The sequence below is a fragment of the Carcharhinus amblyrhynchos genome, chromosome 20, assembly GCF_965287045.1.
Source record: "Carcharhinus amblyrhynchos chromosome 20, sCarAmb.v2.hapA, whole genome shotgun sequence".
NCBI lineage: Eukaryota > Metazoa > Chordata > Chondrichthyes > Carcharhiniformes > Carcharhinidae > Carcharhinus > Carcharhinus amblyrhynchos.
The window spans coordinates 37,547,931-37,559,227 of NC_137343.1; the positions used below are offsets into that span (position 1 = coordinate 37,547,931).

The window sequence follows — 11,297 nt, forward strand, 5'->3', positions numbered from 1 at the left end:
CCGGGTTTCTTCCATGCCTGTGTCGCTTGACCTTTCTACACAGGCTGGCTGAAGTCCAGGCAGTGCCGCAGTCTCTGAAGCCCAGAGTCGCAGGCCAGCAGTGTCAGGCCCCTTTTCTTCCTGCAGTACCTGCCGTAAAGCAGGTAAGTTTAAACGTCTAATTCATAACCGACAGACCAGGGAGAAGGTAGGAGGATAAGGTAGGTTTTATTTAAAGTTCATTTACAGGATGTGGGCATCATTAGCTAATCCAGTATTTATTGCCCATACCTAGTTGTCCTTGAGAAGGTGGTGGTGAGCTACCTTCTGGAACTGCTGCAGTCCCTCTGCTGTTGCATAATTTTGACCCAGCGACAATGAAGGAACGTTGATACTTTTCCAAGCCAGGATGCTGAGTGGCTCGGTAGGGAACCTCGCCAAGTGGGTGATTTTCTCAGGTATCTGCTGCCCTTGTCCTTCTAGATAATGGTGGTTGTGGGTTTGGAAGGTGCTGTCGAACGATTATTGGTAAGTTCCTGCAGTGCATCTTGCAGGTGGCACACATGGCTGCCACTGTGCATCACTGATAGAGGGAGTGGATGCTTGTAAACAGGATTTAGATGGTGGGAAAGGGGAGAAAGGGGTAATCTGAGTTTGGCGCAGGGCATGACCAGTGGGATGGGAAGGTTCAGCAGGAATGGGGGTGAGAGTTGGGCTTGTGGTAGGGTAGGGGGGGCTTGGTGGAGGGAGGTGGCTCATCGGCAGAGGTTGAGGTCTGGGTCTATAAAATGTTTACCCCGAAGTTAGAAGAGGGTTTAATCCTTTGAACTGTTTCTGAGTAACTATTGGTATAATCCTGGCAGAACTATTTGAAGTTTGTGATTTAAAATGGCATTTTTGGGTGGTTAACAGTGCAACTCAATTGCCTGGAGGAAGCTAGCACTTCTGGGCAACTGCTCTGCAAATTTTGACCCGTGAAGTTCAAAGAAGTATTCACCCACATTCGCTGCCTCCAATATCGGATCCCGGGAAGTCCAGAATTTACAGCCCAGTATAGATTGTGTGGTGTTTAAGTTGAGTTCTGCATTATGCCATAAAGCAAAACAACCAATTTTACTGAACAATCTGCAAATGAAGGAATTACCAAAAAGTTTCACTTTTTGTAGCTTTTGCTTTAACACAAATCAGAATCAATGTAAAACACGAGCTGACTGGCAAACGTTGATTGATATAAACTACAATTGCACAAGGATTAGCAGATACTGCAGACTATCGCACAGAATTACAAACATATGTGTCACTTCTTGCTTAAATGTGGCACCTTTGTTCAATCTCACAGTGTTCCCAACAAAGCCAACAGATTCTACACTTGATCTTAGCCAAAAGGCCAAGAAGCAATGCACTCACTTTTGTTACTGAAAGGGTTTGGTCTTGAAGTCACCTGCAACAGTAGCTCCCTTCCATCTGAGTCCTCCAGAGACAACAGCCACCCAAATGGTACACTCCTTCAGAGCCTCATTAACTCGGTTCAAGACAGCCTTGAAGGCACAATTTCCCCGAGGCACTTTTAAGAACCTTATTAAACTATCTGGTTGGCTCTGGCAAAACTGCTTCATTGCTGCAGAATTGTCCGCTTCACCAGGTCTACTCCAACCTTATCTTTGGATAACTGTCCTCTTTAACTACATAGCTCGTCGCAAATGTGTGCACTTTGTTGCAACACTCCTTCGTTCTTTACAGCAGTCATTTATTTGTCTGGCCTCATGGCTTTTTTTTGTATCAATGGGGGCAGAGTCCACAACTAGGGGTCACAGTTTGAGGATAAGGAGTAAACCTTTTAGAATTGAGGTGAGGAGAAATTTCTTCACCTAGAGAATGTGTGGAATTCACTACCACAAAAAGCCATTGAAGCCAAAATGTTGTCTAATTTCAAGAAGAAATTAGATATAGCTCTTGGGGCTAAAGAGATCAAGGATCAAGGTGGGGTGGAGTCAGGATATTGAATCCAATGATCAGACATGATCAAAATGAATGGTAGGGCAGGGTCGAAGGGCCAAATGGTCTACTCCTGCTTCTAGTTGCTATGGAAATTCATCATAGACCCCCAGGGGTCTGCCTATCTCAGTTTGAGAACCACTGCTGTTGATTGTCTCACAGGACAACCTTGAGCAGGCTGAGGGAATGGCTTCGAACTGTAATGCCTCAACATGGGAGGCAGCAATGTGGACTGGTTGACTGATAGTAGGAACAGTATTGGTGTTGTGGCAGTGGCTGTCGTCTATAACTATCCAGGACAAAAAAAGGATGGTTTTGGGATGGCGAAATGGATTACTACACTATCTTTTTGAGTCAAACTAAGTGAATGAATTTCTATCCAATGTTTTTGCACTTCCCCTAACTCTAACAAACTGCACAAAACACATTTCACATTACCCCCCTTTAGTTACAACTGACAAATCTGTAATTGAGACAAATACTGAGTACATTCCATGAATCACTGTATTGATATTTCTCTCACCACAATGACACCATAATAAAATGATTGATTCCTAAACACCCACTGGATCTTTTCACAGCAATTTTGGATGGACCACATCTTATCTTTTCCTGCTTCCATTTGTCTCAGATGAGCCTAAGTCATTCTTATCCAGATCTTATTTAATGTCGAGATGTGACCTTTCTACCTAGTCTTCTGTTTCCTTTCTGTTTCTGCTGTTGGGGGAAATGAATGGATTTAGTAAAACACAACTTAGAGTAAAATCACATACTTGTCAAATGCTTATGTCTTGAGTGAACGTTACACACCTGTGCCTTTATGAAATGCATTTTAATCACGTTTCTCTGTAAGATTTTCAAGCAGATCCTAGCATTTTATTGGTGCTGCAATGCCTGTAACCAGTATCCTCTAATTGTTACTGAAGCAGTATAATTGATATCATATTTCTATTAATCTGGCCTAATGCAGTGTTCTGTGGTTTTAATGATCCTTTGGGGATTGCTGAGTGGAACTTCAGTTGGGGATGATTGACAGGTCAGGTGAAATGCCTGAGCATTTTTTTCCACAGAAAAGTCAAGGTTTTAGTTTCATTTCTCAGTTGCTGCTAGAAGCTGGTAGAAGAAGGAAATATTTCAGTCTCCCTCTCTCTCTCGCTCACTCTCTCCCTCTCTCTCTCTCCAAAGGGTTTTTTGAAAGTCTTAGAGATTTGATCCAACATTCAAACGACCAATTCATAGAAAATGTTAAAAAGCTAAAAATCCAGCATCACACAGGCACACTTAGTTTTGAGCCAAGTCCAGAGAAGGGTGTATGTCTGTGGGACAGTGTTTGACCTGGAAAAACATAGATAGCTAGCGGTTAAAGTATATACTGTGTTGTGTTTGAAACTTGTAATTGGTAAAAGTTATGCTAATTATTTTTGTTATATTCTAACTGTGTATTTAAATAAACTTTGTTTGATAAAAGTTTCCTAGTGGGTCACTTGCATCGTATCTGGAGTGAGACACCTTATGCTCACCCTAATGCCAAAATCAAAGTGCAAAACTTCAGGTATAGGCTAACTTCAAAAAACACATTGGAATTTCTGGCCTGGGTCTTAACATACCTCAAGAATCTGAGATCAGCAGAACCCACCAGCAAGGTTGTTTACTGTTAGAAGGACAGACATTGAGTCATGAGGAGATAGTTGCCCTGTTCTGGATGATGGTTTAATAGTAAACCTATGTAGACAATATTGGAAATTAAACAATGTTCTGTGTACTGATTAAGAGTGTATCTATGTCTTAGGAGAATTAGATATTAGGGTAGTGCAGTATTCAAGGAAAGTACTGCTTCAGATGTTTCTCTAAGGTAGTGCTCCCCATGCATGAATCTTTAATAAACTATTGTAACCTATGCCTGAATCTCCTGTGGTCAGTTTGTAGAAGTCCACTACCATGCCATTGTTGAGCTAAGCATTGCCAGACAATGGGTTAAAAATTGGATTATATTGACCTGGGGAGAGCCGGTGACTCAAAGAACAAGAAGCTACAGTCCCCTCTCTCAGGATTTGTGCTCCTACCATTGCCACTCCACAGGTGCTGTTGCTATTACCTTCCAGCCAGCCCAGGCTATCTCCTATGTTGAGGTGTTGCAGTTTGAAGTCAGGCACTCGACATGTTTGAGGTCATCCTGCAGGGTTACCTGCAGCAGTTGTTCTCAAACTGAGGTTGGAGGATTCCTGGGCATCCATGGAGAGCAGGAACCAAAGTGCCACCATCACAAGTTTCAGATGAAATTTATTGCTATGGAAAGATTCGACCCAGAGAACACTTCAGTAGCAATAAATTCAAAAGTCATTAGCACTTGGAAAAATATCTTTTCCTCATAGAAACCCTACAGTGCAGAAAGATGCCATTCAGCCCATTGAGTCTGCACCGACCACAATCCCCCCCAGGCTCTACATCCATATCCCTACATATTTTACCTGCTAATTCCTCTAACCTACACATCTTAGGACACTAAGGGGCAATTTGTCATGGCCAATCAACCTAAACCCCACATCTTTGGACTGTGGGAGGAAATTGGAGCACCCGGAGGAAACCCACACAGGCACAAGGAGAATGTGCAAACCCCACACAGACAGTGACCCAAGCCGGGAATCGAACCCAGGTCCCTGGATCTGTGAAGCAGCAGTGCTAACCACTGTGCCACCTTCATTGCTCCTTGATCTTTCTGAATGGTGGAGCAGACTTGAAGGGCCAAATGGCCCACTTTGGCTCCGATTTCCTGTATCCATATGTTCAATGGAAACAGTTCTGGAGTGCACCTCTCTATAATTCATGTTTCATTGTAGTAATCAAGAAACCCCCAGACAGGCATACACGTCAATCTTTGATGTGTGTTTCCCTTTTAAAAAAAGTACATAAAAGAGTTCCCTGATTCTCTGATTGATCGGAGGCCAATTGTTGGAGGGCGTTGATTGTAAATTGGAGCCCTCAATCATTTACAAGTGTCGCTGTCAAACAGCATAGCAAGAATTGACGGACTCTGCAGTGAACAACAAGCACACCCACCTAGCCCATATCTATAAATAATTCACTGCTTTCTTCAAATTATTAATAAAACTCTTGTTACTGACAGCAGTTTTACATTCTGAATACTGCATAGTATTTAGGTGTGGGGGGGGATGGTTGTGATCGGAGGACCTTCAGTGGAAGAAAAAAAATGATCGACTATCTCTGACCAGTGCAAATCAGCAGCTTTCACACTGTCCTTTCACCCTGTGGTATAAATTGTTGTGATTGTTTGAAATTTGGCATTCTTGCATTTGTTCAACATGAAAAGCTTCATCAAAGTGTCTTTCTTTCTGTAATATTCAAAGTAGAAACGCCATTATTTTCTATACTGGAATGGCACCGAATAGGAATAATAGGACTGGCAATGGCACCCACAGCAAGAAGATTAAAGTCCAAGAGGTTTATTTGGTAGCAAATGCCACTAGCTTTTGGAGCGCTGCTCCTTCGTGAGGTAAGTGGGAGTTCACATTATAGTACCTACTAGACAAGGTGCAGGAGATGCATGAGGCTGAATAGCTCTGTATTGTACTGATGCATTTTTGTTTTATTGAACATGCTGTTGGATAGAATTGGCACATAAAAATTTTTGTTGGTGTCTTTGACTGCAGAATTTGGCTGAGGGAGCATTCTGATGGGTAGATGGGTTGGAAGGTGGAGAATTGTAGAACATTGGTGGTACTGAGGTGAGACCCTATTGGACGTAGAGTCTCAGAGGGAGCTCACGGACAAACGGCCCAGAATATAAAGACCTGTTTCCTCCCTTCTTGCTCCTGCATGATGTCCTCCAAGGCAAGGGCTGTGCCCTCCTAATAGTGAGGTTGAGGTAGACCACCTGGAATTTGGAGGCATGGTCCTGTGAATGTGGTAAGGACCCCCCCCGAGTGTTTCAGCCCACTCGGCTTGAGAATACCGATGGTCTGTTCCGAAGACATTACTGTCGGTGAATTGTCCTCACAAGGTTGGGTTGCTGAGTCAGTTGTATGGAGTAATGTGGTGCTGGGGGCTTTGGGGGTGGGACAACCCTTGTCATTGATCAGCCAGCCTCTAGTTCTTTGCAGTGGCTTGAATGTGTCAGAACTGACAGACTGCTTCAGGATGAAGGCATTGTGGCAATTTTGAGGATAATGAGTATTCGCCAACATTGCTGGTGTGGACTTGGCTGCACTCCAGCTGCACATTGATGGAATGGTGAATGTTTTGTGGTGCCTGTACAACTGTTTGTGCCCACAGAGGCAAGAAGAAGCAGTCGATGGCTCCCTGCACCAATGGAATCCCGCTACCATGACCATTTCTTCAGCTTCTTCCTAGCTACAGAAAACCTTCCAGATGTCCAGGGTCTTGCTGACTTCTTCAGTGTAGCAATGGACAGTGAACAGGGATGATATTGGAAAAGGCGCCTTAAAGAACCCAGTAGTCTGACAGTTGAGAACAATAATTAGTTGGGGGTATCCATCCATTCCCATTGGCGGGGTGGCCAGTCCCACTGACGGTGACCCCAACATGCATTTCCTGGCAGTGGAGGGTACGAACAATGAGAAATCCCGTTGACAGCAGTGGAACTGGAAGATCGTGCTGTTGGCTAATGGCGGGCTGCCTCAAAACAGAGCATGGGGTATGTGGAAAATCCAGCTCAATGACTTTGCTAGTGCCATCCTCAGCTGGTGAGGTGCTGCGGAGTTGAAGGAGGTGGCAGAGTTGCGTGAGCACCTCCTTCAGTGAGTCTCAGGTATAACAGGCATTCATCTTGGTTGAGGTGGCAAGCAACGTGCTCCCCCCCCAAGATCGGTGCTGGGGCAGGGCCTGCTGCTGTGGGTGAGCCATCCTCCTCCTCTCTCTGTGTTCAGTTACCCCCTCCGCAGCCTGTGTCCCAACAGGGACGGCAAGTATAATGCGCCAATGGGCAACCTTTCTGCTGAGCTGTTACAAAATGCCTCTGATCACCCCACTGGGATGCAGCAACACTCCCTCTAAAACAAAAAGAGTCATAAAAACAGTTCCAAGAACGCACCACAGCACTTCCACACAATTTACAATTGGAAAATGCAAGTCAGAAGCACCTTGTCTGCAAGTTCAATGCTTGTGCATTAGGTACAGGTCTCAGAACTGCTTTTTAATTTGTCATGTGGAGAAAACATGGCTGCCAATTAGTACACAGCAAGCTCCCACAAACAGAAAAGTGATAATGACCACATTATCTAATTTATTTAAAGGCACATGGAGTCCTTATGCACCAGTCACTGAAAGTAAGCATGCAAGTACAGCAGAGAGAAAGTAGGGTGAATGATATTTTGAGTAGAAGGATAGGGATGTTTTGCTGCAATTGTATAGGGCACATCTAGAGTATTGTGTGCAGTTTTGCTGTCCTTACCTGAAGAAGGATGTCCTTGCTATAGAGGAAGTGCAGCAAAGATTTACCAGGTTGATTCCTGGGATGGCACACCTTTCACATTAAGAGAAACTAAGTCATTTGGGATTGTAATCACTGGAGCTTAAAAAAATGAGAGGGACTTTATAAGATTGTAACAGGGTTAACCAGAGTAGATTCAGAAAGAATGTTCCCAATGGTGGGGGAGTTCAGAACTGGGTGGTCATAGTTTGAGGATAAGGGGTAAACCTTTTGGAACTGAGGTGAGGAGAGGTTCCTTCACCTGGAGGGTGGTGAATGTATGGAATTCACTACCACTGAACAAGGTTGAGGCCAAAATGTTGCCTGATTTCAAGAAGAAATTAGATATAGCCCTTGGGGCTAAAGGGATCAAGGGATATGGAAGGAGGGGAAGATCAGGATATTGAATTTGATCAAAATGAATGGCAGGGTAGCCACGAAGAGCCGAATAGCCAATTCCTGCTTCTAGTTTCTATGTTTCTAGATTGTGGCATTTCAAGTGAATATCTCACTGATTTATTAAATGCAATGAGGGTTTTTACCTCTACTTTTTTTCAGGCAGTGAGTTCCAGACCCATGCTGCTGGGTGGTAACACTGCTTCTCCACTCCCATCTAATTCATCCAACCAAGTGTCCTGTGGTTACTGATGACTCCACCAAGGAAAATATGCCCTTCCTACCCACTCTATCTCGATTCCTCATAATTTTATGCACCTCCATTTAATCTCCCCTCAGCCTCCTGTGAGAAACAATCCCAGCCTATCTAATCTGTTAAAGCTAAAAGTCCCCACTTCTGGCAACATCCTCATAAATCTTCTTTGCTATCCTTTCCAGTGTGACCACAGCTTTCCTGTATTATGATGACTAGAACTCTTGCTCTGGTCCAACTGGTGTTTATACGATTCGAGACTAACATCCCTGCTATTATATTTTCTATATCAACTAATAAAGGGAAGTATCCATAAGCCTTCTCAATCACCTCATATACTTGTTCTGATGATTTGCTATGGACATGTAGTCCAAGATATCAGTGATCCTCTACAGTTTTTAGTGTCCTATCATTTATTGTATATTTCCTTGTCTTGTTTGCCCCCCAAATGCATTACTCCTCACTCCTCTGGATAGAGTTCCTATAATAATTCATTATACTAACAAAGAACAGTACAGCACAGGAAACAGGCCCTTCGGCCCTCCAAGCCTGTGCCGCGCATTGGTCCAACTAGACCATTCATTTGTATCCCTCCATTCCCAGGCGGCTCATGTGACTATCCAGGTAATTCTTAAACGATGCCAGCGTGTCTGCCTCCACCACCCTACCTGGCAGCGCATTCCAGGCCCCCGCCACCCTCTGTGTAAAAAACGTCCCTCTGATATTGGAGTTATACCTCGCCCCTCTCACCTTGAGCCTGTGACCCCTCGTGAACATCACCTCCGACCTGGGGAAAAAATCTTCCCACTATTCACCCTATCTATACCCTTCATAATTTTGTACACCTCTATTAGGTCTCCCCTCATTCTCCGTCTTTCTAGGGAGAACAACCCCAGCCTACCCAATCTCTCCTCATAGCTAAGACTAATTTGGTAAATAATAACTGCCACACTTATTCATGTATAACTATAGTACAGAGACTTGCAACCTCATGGCTGCCGGTCAGCTTGCAGGATCGAACCGACACAAAAGCCTGCGTTTGCTAGGGTGATCCCCCACCTGACTGGTTACCTGGGTTATGTGACCCTCTTGGCAGACTACACCCTAAAGGTGACAAACGCCACAGATCCACCTGCCATTTTTCTGCCAGCGATCTATGTTTTCCTGCAGTTCTGCCACCAACCACACAACCAATCACCTGAAAATCTCACAATCATGCCCCCTGAATGTAAGCCTAAATCATTACTAAGCACTGCAAAAGGCGAGGATTGGAATCGATTCACAAACTCAGGATGTGAGATTGCTGCGCGATGTTAGAAGGTACCATTGAAAGCCATGATGTGGAGGTTCCATCGTTGGACTGGAGTGGGCACAATAAGAATTGCAAGATCTTGTGTCTTTGTCTATAAATGCCACATTTGTGAAACCTACCCCTCCACTCACCTGATGAAGGAGCAACGCTCCGAAAGCTCGTGATCCCAAATAAACCTGTTGGATTTCAATCTGATGTGAGACTTCTTACTGTGGCCATCAAAAGCAGGAGGGGTTTGCAGCAATCGTTGTCACAGGTGTGATTTTACACTCTAAGGACGGTGTGTTTAAGGATGGGGGCAAGATTAATCCTGGATGGAATTCATCATCCGCACACATGGGGACATACTTTCCTGAATGATTAACAGGGTGGCTGTGGTGTGGAGGTTTGGGGAACAGTATTTGTAAGTACTGATATAACTTGAAGCGAGCAGAGGGTAATGATGTACTAAGTTATCAGTAGTACAATAAATTGTTAAAAGACCGCTAAGATATACTGAGTTGTGAACCTTCAGCATTTTCAACACTAGGATGGGTTTGGATCAGACTTTAGAATTTAGAGTGTGCAATGACCGAACTCCACACAGAACAGCTGCACATATGCAAACATGGGGTGCTGTGTAGGTCATGCCAGATATGCCCAGAAACAGTGCAACCGTCACTTTTGATTTGATTTATTTGATTTATTATTGTCTCATGCATTGGGATGCAGTGAGAAGTATTGTCTCTTGCGTGCTATACTGACAAAACATACTATTCATAAAGTACATAGAGGAGAAGGAAAAGAGAGGGTGCAGAATATAGTGTTATCATTACAGATGGATGTGGAGAAAGATCGGCTTAATGTATGGTAGGTCCATTCAAAAGCCTGATAGAAGCAGGGAAGAAGCTGTTCTTGAGTCGGGTGGTACGTGATCTCAGGCTTTTGTCCGATGGGTTCAGCTAAGAGTGTGAGCTTACCCACCTCCACACAGCTAGGCCACCCATGTGCCAATATCGGGTGCTGCGTGGGTCATGCCAGATGTGCCCAGAAACATTGCGACCGACACTTTTGGACCCTCCAGCTTTTGCAGCTAGGAACTTTTCATTGCAACTCTTATCGCATGCTTGGCAGGAGAAGCTGAAGAAGGAAAGAACCTAGGGGAGATTTCCGAAGAGCTAATCCAGGGGGTTACCCAAAGGATCCTTTTCCCTCCGGTCAAGCTCAGCATTCTGTCTGACGAAATGGACTGTCGTCCCGAAACAGATCTGCTGCTTTGCAAGAAAATGAAGAATGGCTAAAGAAAGATGAAACCTTATCTGTTTGGTTTTAAATTCAAAATTCTTCCCAAAGTATTTAATAGAAATGTGGGCAGCATGGTGGCACAGTGGTTAGCACTGCTGCCTCACACTGCCACGGACCCAGATTCGATTCCCGGCTTGGGTCACTGCCCGTGCGAAGTCTGCATGTTCTCCCCGTGTCTGCGTGGGTTTCCTCCAGGGACTCCAGTATCCTCCCACTGTCCGAAATATGTGCTGGTTAGGGGCAGTGACCACGCTAAGTTCTCTCTCAGTGTACCTGTACATGCGCCAGAGTGTGATTTTCTACATTGTAACGACATTGCAGTGTTAATAGTAAATCTATTTGTGACACTAATAAATAAAATACAAAAACTTTTTTATTAAAATAGAAGCGAAATACTGCAGCTGCTGGAAACCTGAAATAAAAACAGAAAATGCTGGAAAAACTCAGCAGGCTTGGCAGCGTCTGTGGAGAGAGAGAGACAGAGTTAACCATTTTAGATCTAAATGATCCTTTTGCAAAACTATCTTTTCTCCTCAGTTTACAGTGAGAACTTTTTCTATTTATTGTTTGGTTTTCTAATGGTCACTGAAGATGATAAACAAGTGTAAATGTGGCTCTGCCATGTATTCATG

The 11,297-nt window shown here is 44.1% G+C and overlaps 1 non-coding gene across 1 annotated transcript; it reads right to left on the reverse strand.

Moving 5' to 3' along the window:
- Positions 1 to 1,195: 1,195 nt before the first annotated feature.
- On the reverse strand, positions 1,196 to 1,378 carry LOC145356212 (U2 spliceosomal RNA). The gene has a single exon (XR_013889081.1). It is a non-coding gene; the product is annotated as a U2 spliceosomal RNA (small nuclear RNA).
- Between the last annotated feature and the right edge of the window lie 9,919 nt (positions 1,379 to 11,297).